General features: G+C 37.1%; 1 protein-coding gene across 3 annotated transcripts in view; it reads right to left on the bottom strand.

The window, feature by feature from the left end:
- The window catches only part of LOC127438257 (vasorin-like), a 30,305-nt gene extending 11,018 nt beyond the window's left edge, over positions 1 to 19,287 (bottom strand). Inside the window, exons 1-2 of one of the 3 annotated variants that reach the window (XR_007896697.1) lie at positions 19,151 to 19,264; positions 8,195 to 9,676 (exon numbers count right to left, since the gene is read on the bottom strand). The gene's annotated coding sequence lies outside the window, so the exon portion shown is untranslated. Of the gene's footprint in view, positions 1 to 8,194; positions 9,677 to 14,838; positions 15,348 to 19,150 lie in introns of those variants that run through there. The other 2 variants (XR_007896696.1, XM_051693711.1) reach the window with 2 other exon arrangements.
- Between the last annotated feature and the right edge of the window lie 5,013 nt (positions 19,288 to 24,300).

The following is a 24,300-nucleotide window of genomic DNA, read 5'->3' as shown; positions in this document are numbered from 1 at the left end:
CCCAAAGAACCACTGAATAACCAGAAGCATTTTTAAGCAAAGAACTTCTAGGGAGGGCCTGGGTAGCTCAGGGAGTAAAGACGCTGACTACCACCCCTGGAGTTGCGAGTTCAAATCCAGGGCGTGCTGAGTGACTCCAGCCAGGTCTCCTAAGCAACCAAATTGGCTCGGTTGCTAGGGAGGGTAGAGTCACATGGGGTAACCTCCTCGTGGTCGCTATAATGTGGCTCGCTCTCGATGGGGCGTGAGGTGAGTTGTGTATGTATGCCGTGGTGGATGGCGTGCAGCCTCCACACGCGCTATGTCTCCACAGTAACACGCTCACCAAGCCACGTGATAAGATGTGGGGACTGACGGTCTCAGATGCGGTGGCAACTGAGATTCACCTCAATTCGGGTGTCAGAGGACGAGTTACTACACCACCACAAGGACTTACAGTGCATTGGGAATTGGGCATTCCAAATTGAAAAAAAAAAAAAAAAAAAAAAAGAAGCAAGGAATTCTAAACTGGCCACCATCTAATTTACTAATGCTACAATGACAAGCTCAATTTTAGGTTCAGACTTCATGGGATATTAACTTAATTAGGGCCCCTTAACAAGTAGTTTCAGGAATAACATTTAAACAAACACACACTTCATGCCCTCCAGACAAACACACTCTTAATCGCACACAAAATGATACTAAAAAGGTGGAGAGGCTTAACCTAGACTTGGTGTAATAAAGTTAGGATGTCCTGCCCATCTTTGCCCAGGGGCTGCACGCAGTTCAAGTTACAATCAAAGCGGTGTGTGTCTGCATGTGCACACCTGGATCAGATTCCTTCCAATCCTGCAGCCAGCCATGCATCAGGGGACACACTGCATTTCTGTGTGAAACGTGAGAAACTTAACAAGACAAGAGACCAAAGTAGAGCAACTTAGACACGCCACTGACACACGCCAGCCTGTCATATACTGTTACCAAGCCAGTCCCGTACAATACCAGTAGTACTATGTCTGCAAACAGAATCTATCAATCACATTTACTCATCAAATTACGGTTTTATAAATGCACATACTGTCAATTCAGAGAAAAACTATTCTTTCAAAACTAGAGCACGTTATGTACACTCAGGCATGAGAAACATTTGGAGGTGGGTGTGTGTTTGAGAAAGATGTCATTAAGGTCTTTAGAGTTGCACATTTCTTTCTAAGGGCTTTTTATGGAGAGAGTGAAAGAAACAGAGAGAGTGAGAGTGTTTGGGACTGGAATGCCCATAATGGCAGATATGCTTCTGCTATGACTAGCATGCTGTCAGATGGCATAATCTATGACCATGAAATTGTGTGACACCACCCTGATCGATACCAGCATTCATAGTAGATGCAATATTCTAACTGCATGAGGAAAACCTGATCTTTCTTTTGACCTCTTTAAAGGGTTAGTTAACCCAAATTTCATTCCAAACCTGTATGACTTCCTCTCTTCTGTGGAACAAAAAAGGAAACATTTTTAATAATGTGCTGGTCGCTCATTTGCATACAATTACAATGAATGAGGACTGGAGCTTTCAAGCTTCAAAAAGGACTCAAAAGCATCATAACAGCATCATAAAAGCACTCCGTACAACTTGTGTGCTATATTCCAAGTCTTCTGAAGACATATGATAGTGTTTACTAGAGTCTCAAGGGAAAACGCAGAACTTCCCTCATTTTGTGATAAATTAGGAGAAGAGAGAGAACTGTTTGGTCTTGTCTATACTTGCCTATACTCTCGTCTCTGCTAGTATGGTAGGATCAGGTCAGGTTGCAAGTATTTTTTAAGCTCTACCTGTTTTTCTGGCTTATCTTCACACCAAATCAGTGTGTAACAGAATGAAACATAGCAGCTTTGACCTTGACATTTCACAAAAATAAACACACACACATGCATCATACAAACACAGATTAATCTAAACCAGGTGTACAGTCATACACCTGCTCAACACGGTCAAGTAGCACCTAAGGTGTTATGCTTTTGTACTCCATAACACACACTATATGAGTGTCAAGAAAAGTGAAAAACATTGTTTGTCCTGATGCCACAGATTAAAATGGCATTACTCATAAGTGTGCAGATTTCAGGCACTTGTGTGTCACCAGTCAAAGCCCTGACAGTTGAATGACGTTCAAAACTGGTGTGCAGTGAAAAAGTTTCAGCAGATGTCATTGCGTGTGTTCTTAAACTGACTGAACAGGTGTGGAAAACATCCGTGCCGGAAAGAAAAAGAGAGAGAAACTTTTTTTACTGAACAAAATCAAACACTACAGTAAAACATATTGCATGGAAATGAATAAAGCATATTGAATTAAACTGATTTTAAATTTGAATCTGAATTGAATGTGCATGAATATTAACCCAAATTTGAATTAAAATGACAGTTAAATTGAGTGTGTATATGAATATGAATCCGAAAATAAACAAAGTGAATCGGCATCAAAATTGAGAGTGAATCTGAATGTCAATCCAAATCTAAACTGAAAGTAAATCTGTATCTAAAGTGAGTGTGTATACACGTGAATCTGAATTTAAACAAAGTAAATCTGCACCTAAATTGAGTGTGTATATGAATGTGAATTGGAATATAAACTGAAAGTGAATCTGCACCTAAATTGAGTGTGTATATGAATGTGAATTGGAATCTAAACTGAAAGTGAATCTGCACCTAAATTGAGTGTGTATATGAATGTCAATCCGAATCTAAATTGAAAGTGAATCTGCACCTAAATTGAGTGTGCATATGAATGTGAATCCTAATATAAACAAAGTGAATCTGCATCTAAATTGAGTGTGAATGTCAATCCGAATCTAAATTGAAAGTGAATCTGCACCTAAATTGAGTGTGCATATGAATGTGAATCCAAATATAAACTGAACGTGAATTTGCACCTCAATTACGTGTGAATATGAATGTGAATCTGAATATAAACTGAAACGTGAATTTGCATCTAAATTAAGTGTCAAACTGAATATAAATCTGAATCTAAATTGAAAGGGAATCAACATCTAAATTTAGTGTGAATCTGAATATAAATTGAATTAGATTGAATTTGAATCTAATCAAATCAAACAGAATTAAATTGATTGATGGGAAGGGAGAGGATTCAACTGTTTGCAACAGAGACATGCTAGAACAAATCACCCCACCATCCCCCTCTTGCCTCTCAGGGGGTGTCCTGTCTTCTGACCAGCTGTGTCAGCTTGTGTGTTTTTTGTTTCAGGGGCTGTGAAGTCTTCAGTCTGTGAGAGTAGGGCATATCTCACAGCACACACTTGCACATTTTTCATTGTGGATGATTCACTTTTCTCACAGGCCAATGGATAAGACATAAAGACATCAACACCATAAAAAATTTACAAGAAAAGTAACATGGTACTTTTTAAGTACTTTGGAGAACCATGAAAAACCATACTACATGAATATGGCAATCAGAATCAGAATCAGCTTTATTGCCAAGTATGCTTACACATACAAGGAATTTGTCTTGGTGACAGGAGCTTCCAGTGTACAACAATACAAAAACAATACAAAAAGAGCAGCAAGACATAGATAATAATAAAAAATAAAAATAAATCATTCAGTATCACTGTATATACAGGGGATCTATGATCATGGAAAATCTGGAAATATCCAGGAATTTTTACATTCTGATTTCCATGCTTGGAAAAGTCATTGACACTTCTATAGTATACATTTCTAGTTATGCTCAGCTCTAAATACTGCATTGTCTAGAAAATTCTATGAAATTATAAATCCTCATCCACCTAATCCAGTGATCTCAAGCAACTGGGAAAGTAATTGAATTAATTGGTCAAAAGGTATGGAAACACTGTATGTATCAAAGCACTATGGTGTTGTAACCATCTTGAAAGGTTTAATGGTTATGTAATTTTTCCAATGTTAAAATACTGTCTTTTATTCCAGCTTAATATGCAGAGACTTTATATCTCACAATTCTGGCTTTATCGCAATTGCGACATTGTTTCTCCTAATTGCAATTACATCACACAACTGCTACTTGCTTTCCCAAAATTACGACAAATAAACACTATTGTGACTTCATATTACATAATTGGGACTATTTTCCATTATTATGAGATAAAAACTCACAAACTTTTGACTTTTTTTTCTCCCAATTGCAACTACATTATGCACCTGTCTTTAAAATCACGCAGTTGCGACTTTGTTATTGTAAATTCGAGATATAAACATGCAAATACGAAAAAAATTACGACTTTTTCAAGCAAATGCGACTTTATTTCGACTTATTACATGATATTAACTCGCAACTTCAACTTTACTTCTCCGAACTGCAACTATATCATGCAATTACGATGTTTTTCGTAATTACAAAATATAAACTCACAACTGCAACTTTATTTCTCCCCATTGTGAATTAACATCACGCAATCGTGACTTTATTTCTAGTAATGACATGATATTTAGCTGCAGTTGTGACTTAATATCATACAATTGTGACTATTTAATTGCAACTATATCACGCAAATGTGACTTTATATCACGCAGTTGTCACTATTTATTGTTATTACAAGATATAAACTCGCAATTGCAACTATTTCTCATGATTACAGCTGAAAGTTTTAAAGTCACATCTGTGAGATATAAAGTCAGAATTAGCTCTTTTTTCCATTCCATATTGGGATCCGGCGTCTGTAATTAAGTGTATATATGTGGTTATTTGTTTATCGCAGGTGTATTTTTTTGTATCAGATCATTGTCTCTTTGGCCAAATAAAACTCAACCCAAGTAATCGTAGAACCAGATCCCATTGATCAAACAGCGCTCACCTAAGCTCCTATGTTTGAAGGGCTGCAGACGGATGTTTGCCGTTCTTGATTTGTGAAAACCTGAACACCACACAACACACGCAGCCAAAGGACATAACTCTCTCTCTCTCCATCTGATTCTATTTATCTCAAGTGAATTACATGAAGCTACCACTCACATAGAGAATAAATGATTTCAGAGAGAGTGGTAAGATGTGTTTGGTGTATCTGGAACACAGAGTTTGTATACACAGGTGATACACTTAAAGTTAAAAGAAAGATCTGACTTGTAACTGTATTGACACACATAATGTTACAGTCCAGTCTTATTCATCCTTATTTCAACAAACTGTCTTGCCCTCTGTTATGCTTTATATGCGAGTTTATACTTCTCTGTTTCTCTTGGCACTGGTCCTTGCCTACACTCTGGTCATGTTCATACACACCCAGCAGGGTTATGATCTAAACTGTGTTATTACAAGTGGACATCACTACAGAACACACACACACACACACACACACACACACACACATCAAATAAATCCTAAAAAGTGTGCAGTCACAACCAACAGTAAGAGAATATCTACAGTTTTAAACTTTTCCTCAGTCTTTTATATCATTTGTCAGAAACTAAAGACATGATTGAAGAAAAGCTCAAGCCTGATCAGGAATCAGTTTTTAACCTACAGATCTTGGAGAACAAGTATCAAGAACATGGAGATTTCTGCAATATACGATTTCTAACATTCCAACATTCATTGGGATGGGAATCGTAAGGAATTTAACGATTCCGGTTCCAATTCTGATTCCTCTCATAAATACTGGCTCCTTAACAGTTCTGTTATGATTCTTTTAGTACTTTTGAGGAAGATGTATTTGTAAATAAGAAATGCAAATCTTTTTGGATTTACTGCCCTCAGCAGTCTTTTACCAAATTATGAGATCATTTCATTTTTTAATAGAACGAATTTTCTGTTTACACTGACTTTTTAATTAAGATATTTTATTAATTCATTAATTGCTTATAAAAAACACAAACAAACTCATTATGGTTATCTTGAACTACACATCAGCATATCAACAACAATCCAATAATTACTCTGATTTAAGTCTCATGACCCTAAGGCAAAAATCATAATAATGATTATTTTGGTCAATATTGAGATCACGATTATTTAACATGATTACTCGCTGACTTTGGAAACATCATGCATTTATTACTTTAAAAAAAAAAAAAAAAACTTGTCTTTTTAACAGTGGATTTCCTTGAACTTGAAATGTAAATGGCACTGGGTAGGGGAGGAGGCTATTGTCATATGGTAATTATTTTATGTTACGTATAGTAGTCAAATAAAGAAAAGCCTCCATCGCCATCATTAACAGCAGGGGTGCTCACACTTCTATGGAATGAGATCTACTTTTTCATCATGTTACTGCAGCAAGATCTACCATGTATAAAAAAGGCTATACATTACCACAATACCAAAATGTCAGTAGTCTGTAGTGAAATTTGACGATTCTCAATACCAGCTTCAAAACCACAACAAATAACACTAACTAATATGTTAATTACGGAAGAATGGTTTCAAGTTCTTAATTATTAAAGACTAGTAAACAGTCAGTAATAAAATAACAATAAAAAACAGCAATGAATAGAAATGGATTAAAAATAAGAGAGCAAATTAAGGAAGTTCAGTGCTTTTTTAACAGCTTTAGAAGTTTTTAACAACAGTTAAAAGTATTCAAGTAAACATTCAGAATGAAATGCAACAAAACTACTACAGGTCTGTACTGTATGATTATAATACATTAATATTTTTTAAAGCTACTAAAGTTACTCAGTCAAGAGCAGTAAGTGTTTTCTTGTTATGGTTGTTTGATTATTATAATGACACTACACTGGACAGCAGGTCTATTAGCTTACATTTACGAGTCTGACATTTTAATACAAATCCACTTTTTTTCTCTGCTGTTTACGTTCACTTTAGACATCACTCTCTGTGTTTACATGAAACCCTCACCAAGACGTGCCTTTTGGCGGAATTTTTAAAGTTATTTGACTGTTCAGGTGCGCATTAGCACGAGCATTTTTAGAACGCACACATACCCCGCCTGTCAATCAAACAGGGCGCAGCTGTTACTAGATTGCTAGCGAATTATAAAATTACGTGCTCTGGATTCTTTTCAACAGCAGACTAAGAATATGAACTTTCTAATAAGTGACATTGGCCTAGGCTATCACAAATATAGATGGTTATTTTTTCATTATTGACGTTTTAATCAGTCTGCTTGTCCAGTCAAGCAAGTAAAATTCTCTTTCACTTCCCCCTTCAAAAATCCACTTGTCCCGGACAAGTGGACAAGTGTTTATGTCGAGCCCTGATTAAATATTGTATTCAACATTCCCTGATTAATTTTCTTTCTTCTGCAGTATAGCTCCTAAAGTAAATGTATATTGTTTTAAAGGAGTTTAAGATCTTATTTTGGAAAACAAGCCAAAAAAGACTAATTAAAAACATATTTTGTTCCAGTGTATAATGGGCTAAGACTATACTCTCTCACCTTTAAGTGAGAGAAACAGAGTAAGAAACAGAGAGAGTGAGAGTGTTTGGGACTGGAATGCCCATAATGGCAGATATGCTTCTGCTATGACTAGCATGCTGTCAGATGGCATAATCTATGACCATGAAATTGTGTGACACCACCCTGATCGATACCAGCATTCATAGTAGATGAAAAAAAAAATAAATAAATAAATAAATAAATACTTTTCTTAATAGAGCTCCGTATCGCTGATTTTCTTCATGGTAAGATACACACAGTGAACATGACACATATATTATGATTCACTACTTTGCAAGTCATCACGTTATAATCTAGCTGCAGCAAATGCTATGAGTGACGAGCATCCCCGCGCCAGAGTGTGCATCAGCCCGGAGAAGATTCAATCTGTTCCCCGATCACTTCACGCTATTCATAGACTCGGCACTGACTGCACAGAGAAATGCCAGTTTCAGAGTTAATTTTTATAACCCGCTTCCTTATTATTTGAACTTTAATAAAGGATGTTTAAAGATGGAATGCGGGATAATGATCATTTTATCTCAATTATCTTGTTTTCATAATCAAGTAATTATGCCAAAATCGTAATTGAAAACAAAATATTATTAATCGCCCAGCCCTATAACACAGTAACAGATATTGGTTAATTTAGATTTGGACATGACATAATGAATGACTTGTGCTTCAGTATATTTATGAGTTCAGTGCGATAAAAGTCATTAGTTTGAAAAACTGAAATATTTAGGAGCAAAATGGCTGTTTTAGTTGCCAAATCACAGAACTGCTCGATTTAGATTATTAAAAACAAAATAGAAATCTGAAGAATTTTTATTGATTACATACACACTTACATACACATACACACACACACACACACACACATACAGGTGGCCAAAATTTTGGAATAATGTACAGATTTTGCTCTTATAGAAAGAAATTGATGCTTTTATCCACCAAAGTGGCATTCATCTGATCACAATGTGGTCATAAAGTGAAAAATTACTATTACAATTTGAAAAAAAAAAAAAAAAATTCAGAACTTCTTAAACGACTTCAAGGAGTTCTCATCAAAAAATCCTCCACGTGCAGCAATGACAGCTTTGCAGATCCTTGGCATTCCAGCTATCAGTTTGTCCAGATACTCAGGTGACATTTCACCCCACGCTTCCTGTAGCACTTGCCATAGATGTGGCTGTCTTGTCGGGCACTTTTCACGCACCTTACAGTATAGCTGATCCCACAAAAGCTTAATGGGGTTAAGATCCATAACACTCTTTTCCAATTATATGTTGTCCAATGTCTGTGTTTCTTTGCCCACTCTAACCTATTCTTTTTGTTTTTCTATTTCAAAAGTGGCATTTCTTTGCAATTCTTCCCATAAGGCCTGTGCCCCTGAGTCTTCTCTTTACTGTTGTACATGAAACTGGTGTTGAGCAGGTAGAATTCAATGAAGCTGTCAGCTGAGGACATGTGAGGCGTCTATTTCTCAAATTAGAATCTCCGATGTACTTATCCTCTTGTTTAGTTGTATATCTGGCCTTCCACATCTCTTTCTGTCCTTGTTAGAGCCAGTTATCCTTTGTCTTTGAAGATTGTAGTGTACACCTTTGTATGAAATCTTCAGTTTTTTGGCAATTTCAAGCATTGTATAGCCTTCATTCCTCAAAACAATGATTGACTGACGAGTTTCTACAGAAAGCTGTTTCTTTTTTGCCATTTTGTCCTAATATTGACCTTAAGACATGCCCGTCTACTGCATACTGTGGCAACTCAAAAACAAACACAAAGACAATGTTAAGCTTCATTTAACGAACCAAATAGCTTTCAACTGTGTTTCAACTTTCTAGTACCATATTAGCAATTTAGCATGGTTACTCAAGGATAAGGTGTTGGAGTGATGGCTGCTGGAAATGGGGCCTGTCTAGATTTGATCAAAAATGACTTTATCAAATAATGATGGTGCTGTTTTTTACATCAGTAATGTCCTGACTATACAGGTGCATCTCAATATTCAGATATATTTATATTTATTAGAATACATCATAAGACCAATAAAAAAAACATTTTTAGTGAATTGTTGGCCTTCTGGAAAGTATGTTCATTTACTGTATATGTACTCAATACTTGGTAGGGGCTCCTTTTGCTTTAATTACTGCCTCAATTCGGCGTGGCATGGAGGTGATCAGTTTGTGGCACTGCTGAGGTGGTATGGAAGCCCAGGTTTCTTTGACAGTGGCCTTCAGCTCATCTGCATTTTTTGGTCTCTTGTTTCTCATTTTCCTCTTGACAATACCCCATAGAGAATCTATGAGAATTGGTGGGTTTTTGTTAAATGTGAGCCAAAATCATCACAATTAAATGAACCAAAGACTTAAACTACTTCAGTCTGTGTGCATTGAATTTATTTAATACACGAGTTTCACAATTTGAGTTGAATTACTGAAATAAATGAACTTTTCCACGACATTCTAATTTATTGAGATGCACCTGTACTTTGTGATCAGTTGAATGTGTGTGTGTGTGTGTGTGTGTGTGTGTATATATATATATATATATATATATATATATATATACACATATATACACATATATACACACACACAGAGAGAGAGAGAGTTCACATTCCCCTTTAGTCTCATAGTTTTCACACCCCTTTCAGAATGTATACATCTCTTTTTATTCAATACTTCCCTTCAGTATCTACATAACAGATATTTACATAAAGTTTAGTATGCATATTGTATTATGTTGCCTTCTTGAGCATCAGTGAATTTTTGCACCTTGTGTAATAGTTCCTCAATTGTCAAAAGCTTGATCTCACGTTATATATATATACAAATATTTAAAGAAAAAGTTTGACTTTCTTTACTGTGACAGGATGGCCCAGACACATAGACTACAATAGTGCAAATTAAATGAAATCCCAGATGCAGTTTATAGTGCTACTCCAATCCCAATCAATAATTATAAGAAAAAAAGAAAAACAATTTGTTAAATAACACGTGATTTTTTATTATAAAGAAGCCTGAAATACACCTGGGACTCTTATACTGAAATTTCTGCACTCCCAGTTGTGAACTCACTGACGGCTGATTCGCTGAGATAGTGGCTGTGTCTCGTTTGGAAGGATGCGTCCTCCGGAGGTTGCATTTGTCAGTCCCATAGGTCATCGAGGCTCTCGTTTCATTTTTTCTTTTATTTATTTGTTTTTTTATTGGGAATGCAAAAAAGGTTAACAATTGTATAAATGTAAGTGCATATACATAAAATTAATTGACAATAGATAAAAAATAAGAAAAGAAAAAAAACAAATATGAAAAAAGACAGCCTCGATGACGTATGCGGCCGACAAATGCGACCTCCAGAGGACACATCCTTCCAAACGAGACACAGCCAGAGACTCCGATTCAAACTGCTAAACTGAGTGCCATAATTCAAACCCTCCCTGCGTTCCAAATGGGATAAATCTGCCTAAGAAGGACACTCTGAAGGAGAAACTATTGTGGCCGCCATGTTGAAGGGTCATTCCAAACCGAAGGGCTCATAAACAGCTGTTTCGAAGGCCCCTTCAAAACGGGCTTTCTGTAGGGTTCAACTGATGGATACTTCGCTGCCAAGCGGACCGGAACTGGAGCATATGTCACAAATATGTAAGTTTGCCAAGTGTAATTTAGTGTAAATTAAACCAGCTGCAAATACCATCTGTTTCTATAAACAAAAACATGTGACATCCCTTCGTGTATAAATGCTTTTAATTATTATAATGAACTTTTAAAAATGATTTTAAACCCCTGGCTTTTTGTTTGAAACTGGTTAATGCTTGTGTTATTTTGAAGTAAATTAGCTGGATCAGTTATTCTATTCTAAAGGAGTTCAAATAAAATAATAATACAAAGTGGCATTTTATTTAATAAATGCACTTAACATTTGTTTATTGTTTATTTTGTTATTAAAATAAATAGAACACACATTTTTTAACATGAAGCTTACATTTTTCATAAAGTCATAAAGATTTAAATAATTTCTTTTCAGTTTCTTTTCAAAGATTTCAAACAAACTTCTTTCATGTTGTCATTATGGGGTATTGTTTGTAGAATTCTGAGGAAAATAATGAATTTAATCCATTTTGGAATAAGGCTGTAACATAACAAAATGTGGAAAAAGTGAAGCGCTGTGAATACTTTCCGGATGCACTGTAATGTTGCGTCAGCCTTTGTGCGACTGCAGCGGCTCCTTTGGCTTGGATAGATGACACTGCAGTGCATTCCGAATTACTGATATTTTTTTAGCCCTACACCCTTCAACGCTCTCACTCTGGAGGGTAAACCCTCTGAAGGGATTAGGGCATAGGGATGAGCCCTTCGGAATGGAATGTAACTTTATAGGTGATTCATTAAAAAGACCCAGTTCAAAAGAGTCATTTATTCACGAATTGGACATCTTGGCTTGCACTGTGTTTGTTGTTCTGTGCATCAAGCTCATCTCAACAAAGGGTGCAAAGCAGCGCGATACATGCTGGTGTGCGCTCTGAAGGTATTTAATATTATTTAATAACTCACAAGATGATATCTGACGAACCCGCATATGAACGTACACAACCCGACTGTCACCAATGGCAACTAGATTTTAAATTATTGTCGCAATCATTTATTTTTGGTCACATTTGCGACCATTTTAGTTGCAGTCTGGAGCCCTGTACACTGGTAGCACTATGTTTTGCGAAGTAGATTCAAAAGAACCGGCTCATAAGAGTCATTCATTCAGGAATCAAGCTACACTGGACATACATGCTGTATGTTTTACGATGTAGATTCAAAAGAACCGGCTCATAGGAGTAATCTGTTCAGGAATCAAGCTATACTGGTCATGCTGTATGTTTTACACTTTCGATTCTAAAAAACTACCTGAAAAGAGACACATTTTATACAACACTTTAAGGAGGAAGAAACCAAAGCAAAATCAAATCTGAGCCTTAGACTAAGTCCACATTAATTCTGATCAATTTTAAAACTGTGTTTTCATTTCGAAAAGCTCTCCGTCCACACTGCCGTTTTCAAACGTTTTCCTAAAGTTGCTCGTCCATACTGAAACATATGAAAATGCTTAAAACTCCTTAAACCGTGCGAAGCGTGGTCTAAAACGCAATTGTACTCATGTTCAGCCATCGGACAGCAATTCCGAGTAAACTTTCAGTCAACTTTGTAAAAAATATCTTTGCTGGAGATCTTTGCTCGGAGAGCCGCAGAGGGAGACAGGCCCCGATCAATTCTGGCCAAATTTTTTAGATCATCCAAAAAGGATCTTGTGTTACGCGAAGCGAGGAGTAAAGGAAAGCTTTCTTGGAAGAATCACAGCATTTTATTGTTCCCAGACTTTGCATATTTGACAAGAGAGAAATGTGATCAATTCAAGGAATGCAAGAAACTCTTACAACAATGCTATCAAAGGGGGGCCTGAGTAGCTCAGCAAGTAAAGACACTGACTACCACACCTGGAGTCGCACGTTCAAATGCTGAGAGATCCAGTCAGGCTTCCTAAGCAACCAATTGACCCGGTTGCTAGGGTGGGTAGAGTCACGTTGAGTTAACCTCCTCGTGGTCGCCATAATGTAGCTCTCGCTCTCTGTGGGGCACGTGGTGAGTTGTGCGTGGATGCCGCGGAGAATAGCGCGAAGCCTCCACATGCGCTAGGTCTCTGCTGTTACGCGCTCAACAAGCCACGTGATAAAATGTGCGGATTGATGGTCTCAGATGTGGAGGCATTTTCAAATTTATCCACTTGGGAAAGCATTTTTGAAAACCTCCATTTTCTTTGGACAAAAACGCTGTCTCAGTGTGGACAGAAGAACAAAGCGTAGAGAAAAGGATGTGTTTTCAAATTTATGCAGAATAATATGGATGAAGTTTTAGGAGGTGGGGTCATGTTTTGGCAGCCACAAAGAACATAACCACCGCAACAGATTTTAAGTGGTCATTATTTAATCCAAACAACAAGTGACATGTTCTCCCAATTTCCATTTGAGTCTTTCTTCATTCAACCATCACTCAACATCTGCACACACTTATTCCTGTTCACTATGTCTTAACATCTATCTTGTAGTTATTAACACTGTGACTGGGAAGCTTCTTGTGAGATACTCCCCTATTTAGTTGTCATGGTGGCTTGGCCCAAACACTTATTAGCTGACACTTGGGATTATTCCAAGGGGGGCGGGGGGGTTAAGCCTTCACCTCCAATTGCCAACTCAAACGTCCCACAAGCCCCTTAATTAAATTGCTGAGACACCGCATCAGGAATGTTTGCCTATGATTTTTGGTTGCTCTTCTTCTGTATCTCTCCCTCTCTGTCTTTGCTTTTCTCATCCGCTCATCTCTCCTTCATAATATAACTTCCCCCTTGGAGTTTACCTCTCCCAAGTGATGTCTGACAGCCCGCCTGATCTTTAACTCTGACTGAACACAAACAAGAACGTGTTAACCTGCAGAGTACAGTAATTACCACAAATTACATAGAGAATGCAGTCGAAATTAGTGTAAATCACTAATGGCAGATCAAATGTAACTCAGCTGAACCCTTGGCCTGGTTTGACGTCATTCATAAACTAGAACTCAAGAACTCATAAAATAAACAAATAACTTGGGTCTTCTGCTCTGCGGGTCAGTTCAGTTTGGTATTTATCTTCTGTTCTGCAACCAACCTGTAGCTTAAAGGAATATTCTGGGTTTAATACAAGTTAAGCACAACTGACAGCATTTGTGGCATAATGTTGATTACAGCAAAAAAAAAAAAAAAAAAAAAGATTATATATACACTATATTGCCAAAAGTATTCGCTCACCCATCCAGATAATTGAATTCAGGTGTTCCAATCACTTCCATGGTCACAGGTGTATAAAATGAAGCACCTAGGCATGCAGACTGCTTCTACAAACATTTGTGAAAGAATGGGCCGCTCTCAGGAGCTCAGTGAATTCCAGCGTGGTACTGTGATAGGATGCCACCTGTGCAACAAGTCCAGTCGTGAAATTTCCTCACTACTAAATATTCCACAGTCAACTGTCAGTGGTATTATAACAAAGTGGAAGCGATTGGGAATGACAGCAACTCAGCCACGAAGTGGTAGGCCACGTAAAATGAGAGAGCGGGGTCAGCGGATGCTGAGGCGCATAGTGCGCAGAGGTCGCCAACTTTCTGCAGAGTCAATCGCTACAGACCTCCAAAGTTCATGTGGCCTTCAGATTAGCTCAAGAACAGTGCGTAGAGAGCTTCATGGAATGGGTTTCCATGGCCGAGCAGCTGCATCCAAGCCATACATCACCAAGTGCAATGCAAAGCGTCAGATGCAGTGGTGTAAAGCATGCCGCCACTGGACTTTAGAGCAGTGGAGACGCGTTCTCTGGAGTGACGAATCACGCTTCTCCATCTGGCAATCTGATGGACGAGTCTGGGTTTGGCGGTTGCCAGGAGAACGGTACTTGTCTGACTGCATTGTGCCAACTGTGAAGTTTGGTGGAGGGGGATTATGGTGTGGGGTTGTTTTTCAGGAGCTGGGCTTGGCCCCTTAGTTCCAGTGAAAGGAACTCTGAATGCTTCAGCATACCAAGAGATTTTGGACAATTCCATGCTCCCAACTTTGTGGGAAAGTTTGGGGATGGCCCCTTCCTGTTCCAACATGACTGCGCACCAGTGCACAAAGCAAGGTCCATAAAGACATGGATGAGCGAGTTTGGCGTGGAAGAACTTGACTGGCCTGCACAGAGTCCTGACCTCAACCCGATAGAGCACCTTTGGGATGAATTAGTGCGAAGACTGCGAGCCAGGCCTTCTCGTCCAACATCAGTGTCTGACCTCACAAATGCGCTTCTGGAAGAATGGTCAAAAATTCCCATAAACACACTCCTAAACCTTGTGGAAATCCTTCCCAGAAGAGTTGAATCTGTTATAGCTGCAAAGGGTGGGCCGACGTCATATTAAACCCTATGGATTAAGAATGGGATGTCACCTAAGTTCATATGCGTCTAAAGGCAGATGAGTGAATACTTTTGGCAATATAGTGTATATATATATATATATATATATATATATATATATATACACACATATACACAGGTGCATCTCAATAAATTAGAATGTCGTGGAAAAGTTCATTTATTTCAGTAATTCAACTCAAATTGTGAAACTCGTGTATTAAATAAATTCAATGCACACAGACTGAAGTAGTTTAAGTCTTTGGTTCTTTTAATTGTGATGATTTTAGCTCACATTTAACAAAAACCCACCAATTCACTATCTCAAAAAATTAGAATATGGTGACATGCCAATCAGCTAATCAACTCAAAACACCTGCAAAGGTTTCCTGAGCCTTCAAAATGGTCTCTCAGTTTGGTTCACTAGGCTACACAATCATGGGGAAGACTGCTGATCTGACAGTTGTCCAGAAGACAATCATTGACACCCTTCACAAGGAGGGTAAGCCACAAACATTCATTGCCAAAGAAGCTGGCTGTTCACAGAGTGCTGTTTCCAAGCATGTTAACAGAAAGTTGAGTGGAAGGAAAAAGTGTGGAAGAAAAAGATGCACAACCAACCGAGAGAACCGCAGCCTTATGATTGTCAAGTAAAATCGATTCAAGAAGTTGGGTGAACTTCACAAGGAATGGACTGAGGCTGGGGTCAAGGCATCAAGAGCCACCACACACAGACATGTCAAGGAATTTGGCTACAGTTGTGGTATTCCTCTTGTTAAGCCACTCCTGAACCACAGACAACGTCAAAGGCGTCTTACCTGGGCTAAGGAGAAGAAGAACTGGACTGTTGCCCAGTGGTCCAAAGTCCTCTTTTCAGATGAGAGCAAGTTTTGTATTTCATTTGGAAACCAAGGTCCTAGAGTCTGGAGGAAGGGTGGAGAAGCTCATAGCCCAAGTTGCTTGAAGTCCAGTGTTAAGTTTCCACAGTCTGTGATGATTTGGGGTGCAATGTCATCTGCTGGTGTAGGTCCACTGTGTTTTTTGAAAACCAAAGTCACTGCACCCGTTTACCAAGAAATTTTGGAGCACTTCATGCTTCCTTCTGCTGACCAGCTTTTTAAAGATGCTGATTTCATTTTCCAGCAGGATTTGGCACCTGCCCACACTGCCAAAAGCACCAAAAGTTGGTTAAATGACCATGGTGTTGGTGTGCTTGACTGGCCAGTAAACTCACCAGACTTTTGGTATTGTCAAGAGGAAAATGAGAAACAAGAGACCAAAAAATGCAGATGAGCTGACGGCCACTGTTAAAGAAACCTGGGCTTCCATACCACCTCAGCAGTGCCACAAACTGATCACCTCCATGCCACGCCGAATTGAGGCAGTAATTAAAGCAAAAGGAGCCCCTACCAAGTATTGAGTACATATACAGTAAATGAACATACTTTCCAGAAGGCCAACAATTCACTAAAAATGTTTTTTTTATTGGTCTTATGATGTATTCTAATTTTTTGAGATAGTGAATTGGTGGGTTTTTGTTAAATGTGAGCCAAAATCATCACAATTAAAAGAACCAAAGACTTAAACTACTTCAGTCTGTGTGCATTGAATTTATTTAATACACGAGTTTCACAATTTGAGTTGAATTACTGAAATAAATGAACTTTTCCACGACATTCTAATTTATTGAGATGCACCTGTATATATATATATATATATATATGTGTATATATATATATATATATATATATATATATATATATATATTTTTTTTTTTTTTTTTTGCCTTAAAAAAAAACAAAAAAAAAACAATTGAAATTACTGTGAGGCACTTACAATGGAAGTGAATGGGGCCAATTTTTGGAGGGTTTAAATACAGAAATGTGAAGCTTATAATTTTATAAAAGCACTTACATTAATTTTTCTATTAAAACTCATGTATTATTTGAGCTGTAAAGCTGTTTAAATCATCGTTTTTATAGTCGTTTTAGAGTTTACAGCATTATTTCGTCATGCCAACGAAGTTGTAAAATTGGATACTTTACACAGAAAATGTTAGCAAGTGATTTTTACACACAAAAATCATGTTAACACATATTGTTAAATCTTGTGACTATACTTTCGAAACAGTGAGTATTTTAATATTTACAGATTGGCCCCATTTACATCCATTGTAAGTGCCTCACTGTAACCAAGGTGTTTGCATTTATAAAAGAAAAGGAGGGGCAAGTCTAAATAAATTTTCGTGGTATTCAACATTATGCCACAAATACTGTCGATTGAGCTTAGAGCTGAAGTACATATTTTCTGCACCACCAAATGGAATTACACAGATAAACAATGTTTTCAAAACAGCTTTCTGAATATGCCCCGTCTACCGTTGGTCAAACAAAGAGATAGTCCCACCCCCAATTTACATCATTGGTTGAGTAATGTTGTTGGGGTGGGTAAAGGGGGTGGCTCAAAACAAACAGGAATTTTTATAGCGCCACAGAGACACAGGTTCCGCAACCTTATCAAAAGAATGATTTTACTCTGTGTAAGGTTCTTGAGTGAGCTATATCATTTTTTTAGATATTACAAAAAGTCCTTGCTGTTACACTATAGGTTTTTCAGATCAGTGTATTGGTTTATGGGATAGTTTTCTAAAGAACTTCAGAATAAAACCTTCTAATCAGAACTTAAAAAGGTTCTACTATATGGCAACAGGCTCTCAAAAAACAATATGGTTCTGACTGGAACCATAACCTTTCAGATTGTTTACTAAACATGTACAATAAGACAAGAGACTACACATCTCATCTCCTTATATTCTTGTAGATATTAAACATTTGTGAATATATCAACATCTCCTTCAGACAACTTACCGACCTCAGAGCAAAGAAAAGGAGGATTTCCAGAACAATCCAGAACCACTAATATGTATAGCCAAATTCACAGCATGTCACTCAACTCTTGCAGCAAAATACTTCATAGAGTCCTCCACAATATGTACTCAACTGTTGAGTTTTCAGGTTGAAAAGGTGCATAATGGGTTTTAAAACCAGAAAACAGATCATAATCTCCTTTACGCTCCGTGCAACTAAACTGATTTACGCCTGAAAACCATTACTGCCGATACAGCAGCTTAAGGGAAAAGAAAGGGATGGAGGTTTAATGAGAATGCACAGTCAATTATAGGAGCAGTTTCATGTGTGTCCCGTGTTTGTACGCACCAGTATTCGCTGAGTTACGTTATCTCAGGCCATTTCAGGTCAGATTGCACAGGCTTCACTTTGACATTAAGGGGCCGTTTAGAGTCAAACCCAACACGTTTTTGTGCTAAAAACAGAAACTAGACGCAGCGCACATAACAGAGCGCAGGTGTCTCGAGACGTGTTTAAAAGGTGACGTTATTTTAACTAAAAAAAAACGCGGCACTTTCTCCTGCGCGAGACGCGACAAAACAGTCCAAGACGTCCGTTTATCGTAATGATATATTGACTTCGGTTACCTGGTACGAAAAAATCGGCCATGCTTTAGTGAAGTGAGTGCATTTTGAGAACTCACGAGACCAATTTATGAAGAAGTTCGTAGACTGACAATCAAATGTGCAGTGCGCTGCAACACTACAAAAGTAAACAACACTTATCTATGCGGTAAAAATTCTGGATCTATTTAACCGGTTTCCTATTAGCTCACTGAATTAATTATTTTATGAAAGCATTTGTCGATATTAAATATTTTTACTCTACATAAAATATAGGCTATTATAAGTGGGAATATTTAAAGTCTACAGTATGCAATCTAGAAATAATTCACTGAACTGCTTACCTGTAAAACACGCCAAGCAAGAGTGCAGCGTTTCAAGAATGGTGTTTAAAACTCTTGTAAAGTCATTCCCCAAAATACGCTAACTATGTAGGCTACTATTCCCTGATCCGTACACGTTGCGTCCGGCCAGACGTCTGAACATTATGGACACGATGGTGTTTTACTGAATGGTTGGAGCGCAACACCTCCACAGTTTTAAGGAGGAGGAGCTAAACTTTCCAGACTTCCCAACTCAAGCTCTCCGTCGCCTGGTTGTGGTGACATGGGGTATGTTCAACGGCTTCTACCATACTACTCCGACTAGGATCGTGTACTGTGCACCAGTACTGTGAGTATGGAAGCCCATTTGCGCCAATAAAAAAAAACAAGAAATAAAAAAGTGTGCTTTGGTAAATCAAAATTATGAGATACTAAATCATAACTATGAGATTACTTTTTATCTCATAATTTTGACTTCTTAATCTCATAATTAGCTATGATTTAGCATTTCATAATTTTGATTTGGTATCATAATTTTGACTTTTGATCTCATTATTATGACCTATTATCTCATAATTTTGATTTAGTATCCTACCTTTTTGGTTTTTTATCTCAAAATTTACACTTTTTTATCTTATGATTTAGTATCTCATAACTATGACTAATCATCTCATAATTTTGATTTAATATCATAAATATGAATTAGTATCTCCTAATTTTGACTTTAATCTAATAATTATGATGGCATTTTATAATTTTATTTTTTTATATCATAATTGTTACTTTTTATCTCATAATTATGACTTTTTTACATCATAATTTTGACTTTTTCATATCATAATTAGGACTTAGCATCTCATAATTATGACTTAGTATCTCATAATTCCAATTTAGTATCTCATAATCATGACATTTTATATCATAATTTTGACTTTTTATCTAATAATTATGACTTTTTGTCTCATAATTTCGATTTAGTATCTCTGTATAAGATGGCGGATGACTGCCTCGGTGTGTAGCTCTTCAGTTCTTTTGTTGTTTTTGTTTGTTTGTCCTGTGTTTAGTAATATTTTTCCTGTCAGTTTTACCAGGGACGAACTGCTGAACATTCGACAGCATATACCAGACAACCTTTTATTAGATTTGCACTACATATATGTATGTGTGTATGTATGTATGTGTGTGTCTGTGTGTATGTACGTATGTGTATAATTATTTTTTATTTTTTATTATTATCTATGCTGCTGTTTTTGTATTGTTTTTGTACTGTTGTACACTGGAAGCTCCTGTCACCAAGACAAATTCCTTGTATGTGTAAGCATACTTGGCAATAAAGCTGATTCTGATTCTGATTCTGATAATCATGACTTTTTATATCATAATTAAGACTTAGCGTTTCATAATTATGACTTAGTATCTCATAATTTCAACTTAGTATCTCATAATCATGACTTTTTATATCATAATTTTGACATTTTATCTCATAATTATGACTTTTTTTATATCATAATTTTGACTTTTTATCTCATAATTTCGATTTAGTATCTCAGAATTTCATTTTAGTATCTCATAATAATGTTGGGCCTCATGTATTCAGATAGAAGACAAAGGCAGGCCTAACACAGCTGTAAAAACCTAACTCAAGCCCCCACATTCCAAGTCATAAATTATACTGATAAAAATTGTGCCAAAATCAAACAAAGGGAGTCCAAAACGACTACAAATCCCATGAAGCCTTGCTCACTAGAGGATCGAACTCTCAACTCAACTCTATTGAATGAGGCACACAACAGAATGCAACTCAAACCATGACATCATCAGGAGCAGAAATACCTCTGAAATGCTTCCGGGATTTGCTTCCAGCAACTTTGTTTGCAGTGTGTAGATGCAGCTCATCGCTGCTCTCAGGTGCAACCTCATGGCACAAGGAAGTAACGTCCGACTTGAAACTGTGGCCAAACAATCTCCATCTCGCTGGACGAGTTGAGATTACTCTGTGTTCAACCGAACACTCTAACGGATCCAAAGGAGACCACCGAGCAATCCGCATCTTCATCCGTTTGCCTGCAGAAGTGAAGAGATTAAAGATTTCTCTTCCATCTTCAATCAAGTCGACATTTCTGAGTTCTCCGCCAGCCCGCCGAGAATCAACAGCCGTGCCCGCCAACAGAGCGAGGAAACGGCCTCCCGTCATCACCCGAGCCTCAAGGAACCGGGTCGGAATTAAAGGATGGATGAACAAACATTCTACCTGTGTCCTCATGCGATTCAAGTAAGAGGTTTACGTCTGGGCAGAGATAGAATATTATAGTGTGTTATTCTTGTGTTTCAAGGTTTTTTTTTTTTGCTTGTACATTTTACGGACCGCCATGTCCACTCATTATTAATACTCAGGGTATTAATTATCACGAATTTGATTTGCTGTATTGTGGTCCAACCAAATTGGACTGTTGTGCATTCTCGCCATCGCGGGTGAAACCGGCAAACTGAGTTATCCATTAAAGAGTCAAAGAATGCGGGCCTTTTACGAGCCATCCACGCGTCTCTGAGTGATAAACTAACAGCTGCTTTCTCTCCCACGATCGCGAAATTGGCTTTAGGGCCGTCACTTAATTCTCTCTCTCTCTCTCGTACTAACCAAACACATACACACACACCTTATGTGTTATAGGATTATTTTTATTTCCATATCTAATCATATCACCGTTTAGTTTGTAGTTGTAAGTCGGAAGTTTACTGACTGCATTGTATTAATTATTAATTGATATTACTGCATAAATAAACTTTGTTTATATTACAAAGAGAAGTGTTTTGGTTTGTTTTGCATACGCCTGTGTCATGCTGACGGGATGTCAGTGCTCGGATTCAAGCCTTCATTCATTGTTTTTTCCCGAAAATCAATATTCTTCGGATGTCGATTTTCCTAAGAAAACAATCTAATATTGAGACTGTTTTACTATCTGGTTATTAGTCCCTGATTCCAGGGTGGTGCCCCGTCAATGTTAATCCTTATTAATATTCTACTGATTTTTGATAATTGATAATTATCTTTGATGATTGTTGAATTTGAATGATCAATAAGCTAGTGTTAATTTGAATTAATGTTTCATCGATGTTAACAATTAATGATTATCTTTGACAACTGTTGATTTAAAGGATTAAAATTATGACTTAGTATCTCATAATTTCAATTTAGTATCTCATAATCATGACTTTTTATATCATAATTATGACATAGCATCTCATAATTATGACTTAGTATCTCATAATTATGACTTTTTTATATCATAATTGTGACTTTTTTATATCATAATTTCTATTTAGTATCTCATAATTTCGATTTAGTATCTCATAATTTCGACTTAGTATCTGATAATTTCAATTTAGTATCTCATAATTTCATTTTAGTATCTCATAATTTTGACTTAGTATCTCATAATTTCATTTTAGTATCTCATAATTATGACTTATTATCTCATAATTTTGACTTTTTATCTCATAATTAGGACATAGCATCTCATAATTTCGACTTTGTATCTCATAATCACAACTTTTTATATCGTAATTATGACTTTTTATCTCATAATTATGACTTTTTATATCATAATTTTGTCTTTTTATATCATAATTATGACAGTATCTCATAATTTCAATTTAGTATCTCATAATCATGACTTTTTATATCATAATTATGACATAGCATCTCATAATTATGACTTAGTATCTCATAATTTCGACTTAGTATCTCATAATTATGACTTTTTATCTCATAATTATGACTTAGTATCTCATAATTTTGACTTTTTATCTCATAATTAGGACATAGCATCTCATAATTTCGACTTAGTATCTCATAATCACAACTTTTTATATCGTAATTATGACTTTTTATCTCATAATTATGACTTTTTATATCATAATTTTGTCTTTTTATATCATAATTATGACTTAGTATCTCATAATTTCAATTTAGTATCTCATAATCATGACTTTTTATATCATAATTATGACATAGCATCTCATAATTATGACTTAGTATCTCATAATTTCGACTTAGTATCTCATAATTATGACTTTTTATCTCATAATTATGACATTCTATATTATAATTTTGACTTTTTATCTCATAATTATTACTTTTTATATAATAAGTTTGACTTTTTATCTCAAATTATGACTTAGTATCTCATAATTATGACTTAGCATCTCATAATTATGACTTAGCATCTCATAATTATGACTTAGCAACTCATAATTCAGAGTGGCTAAAAGAAGATACTCTGAGAAGCTGAAAAACAAGTTTTCAGCTAACGACCCTGCATCAGTGTGGAGTGGCATGAAACAACTCACAAATTACAGGACTCCTACCGCCAACCCTGTGGTGGACCAACAACTGGCTGACGACCTGAATGCAGATTTGAAAGGCCCAATCTCACACCCCACACCCACTCTGACCTTCACTTCACACAAACACCAACACCTCCTGCAACCCCCCTCCTCCCCCCTCCTGCTACTCAACCTGCACTTAAAATCTGTGAAGATGATGTGAGCTACGTCTTTCAGAAACAAAAGTTGAGGAAAGCTTCAGGCCCAGATGGCGTCTCACCAGCGTGTCTTCGATCCTGTGCTAACCAGCTGGCCCCCATCTTCACACAGATCTTCAATAGATCACTGGAGCAGTGTGAAGTCCCATGCTGCTTCAAATGCTCAATCATTATTCCTGTCCCAAAGAAACCAAAAATCACAGGACTTAATGACTACAGACCTGTCGCCCTGACGTCTGTGGTCATGAAATCATTTGAGTGACTGGTGTTGGCCCACCTGCAGAACATCACTGGACCCTTTCTAGACCCCCTTCAATTTGCTTATCGAGCAAACAGGTCTGTGGATGATGCAGTCAGCATGGGATTGCATCATATCCTGCAACATCTGGACAGACCAGGGACATATGCAAGGATCCTTTTTGTGGACTTCAGTTCGGCTTTCAACACCATCATCCCAGCTATACTCCAGAATAAATTACACCAACTCTCTGTTCCCATGTCTATCTGTCAGTGGATTACCAGCTTTCTGACGGTCAGGCAGCAGCTTGTGAGACAGGGGAAACTCACTTCCAGCACCTTTACAATCAGCACTGGTGCCCCCAGGGATGTGTGCTCTCCCCACTACTC

Source organism: Myxocyprinus asiaticus, chromosome 49, assembly GCF_019703515.2.
Source record: "Myxocyprinus asiaticus isolate MX2 ecotype Aquarium Trade chromosome 49, UBuf_Myxa_2, whole genome shotgun sequence".
Classification (NCBI taxonomy): Eukaryota; Metazoa; Chordata; class Actinopteri; order Cypriniformes; family Catostomidae; genus Myxocyprinus; species Myxocyprinus asiaticus.
This window is presented reverse-complemented; position numbering and strand designations above follow the sequence as displayed.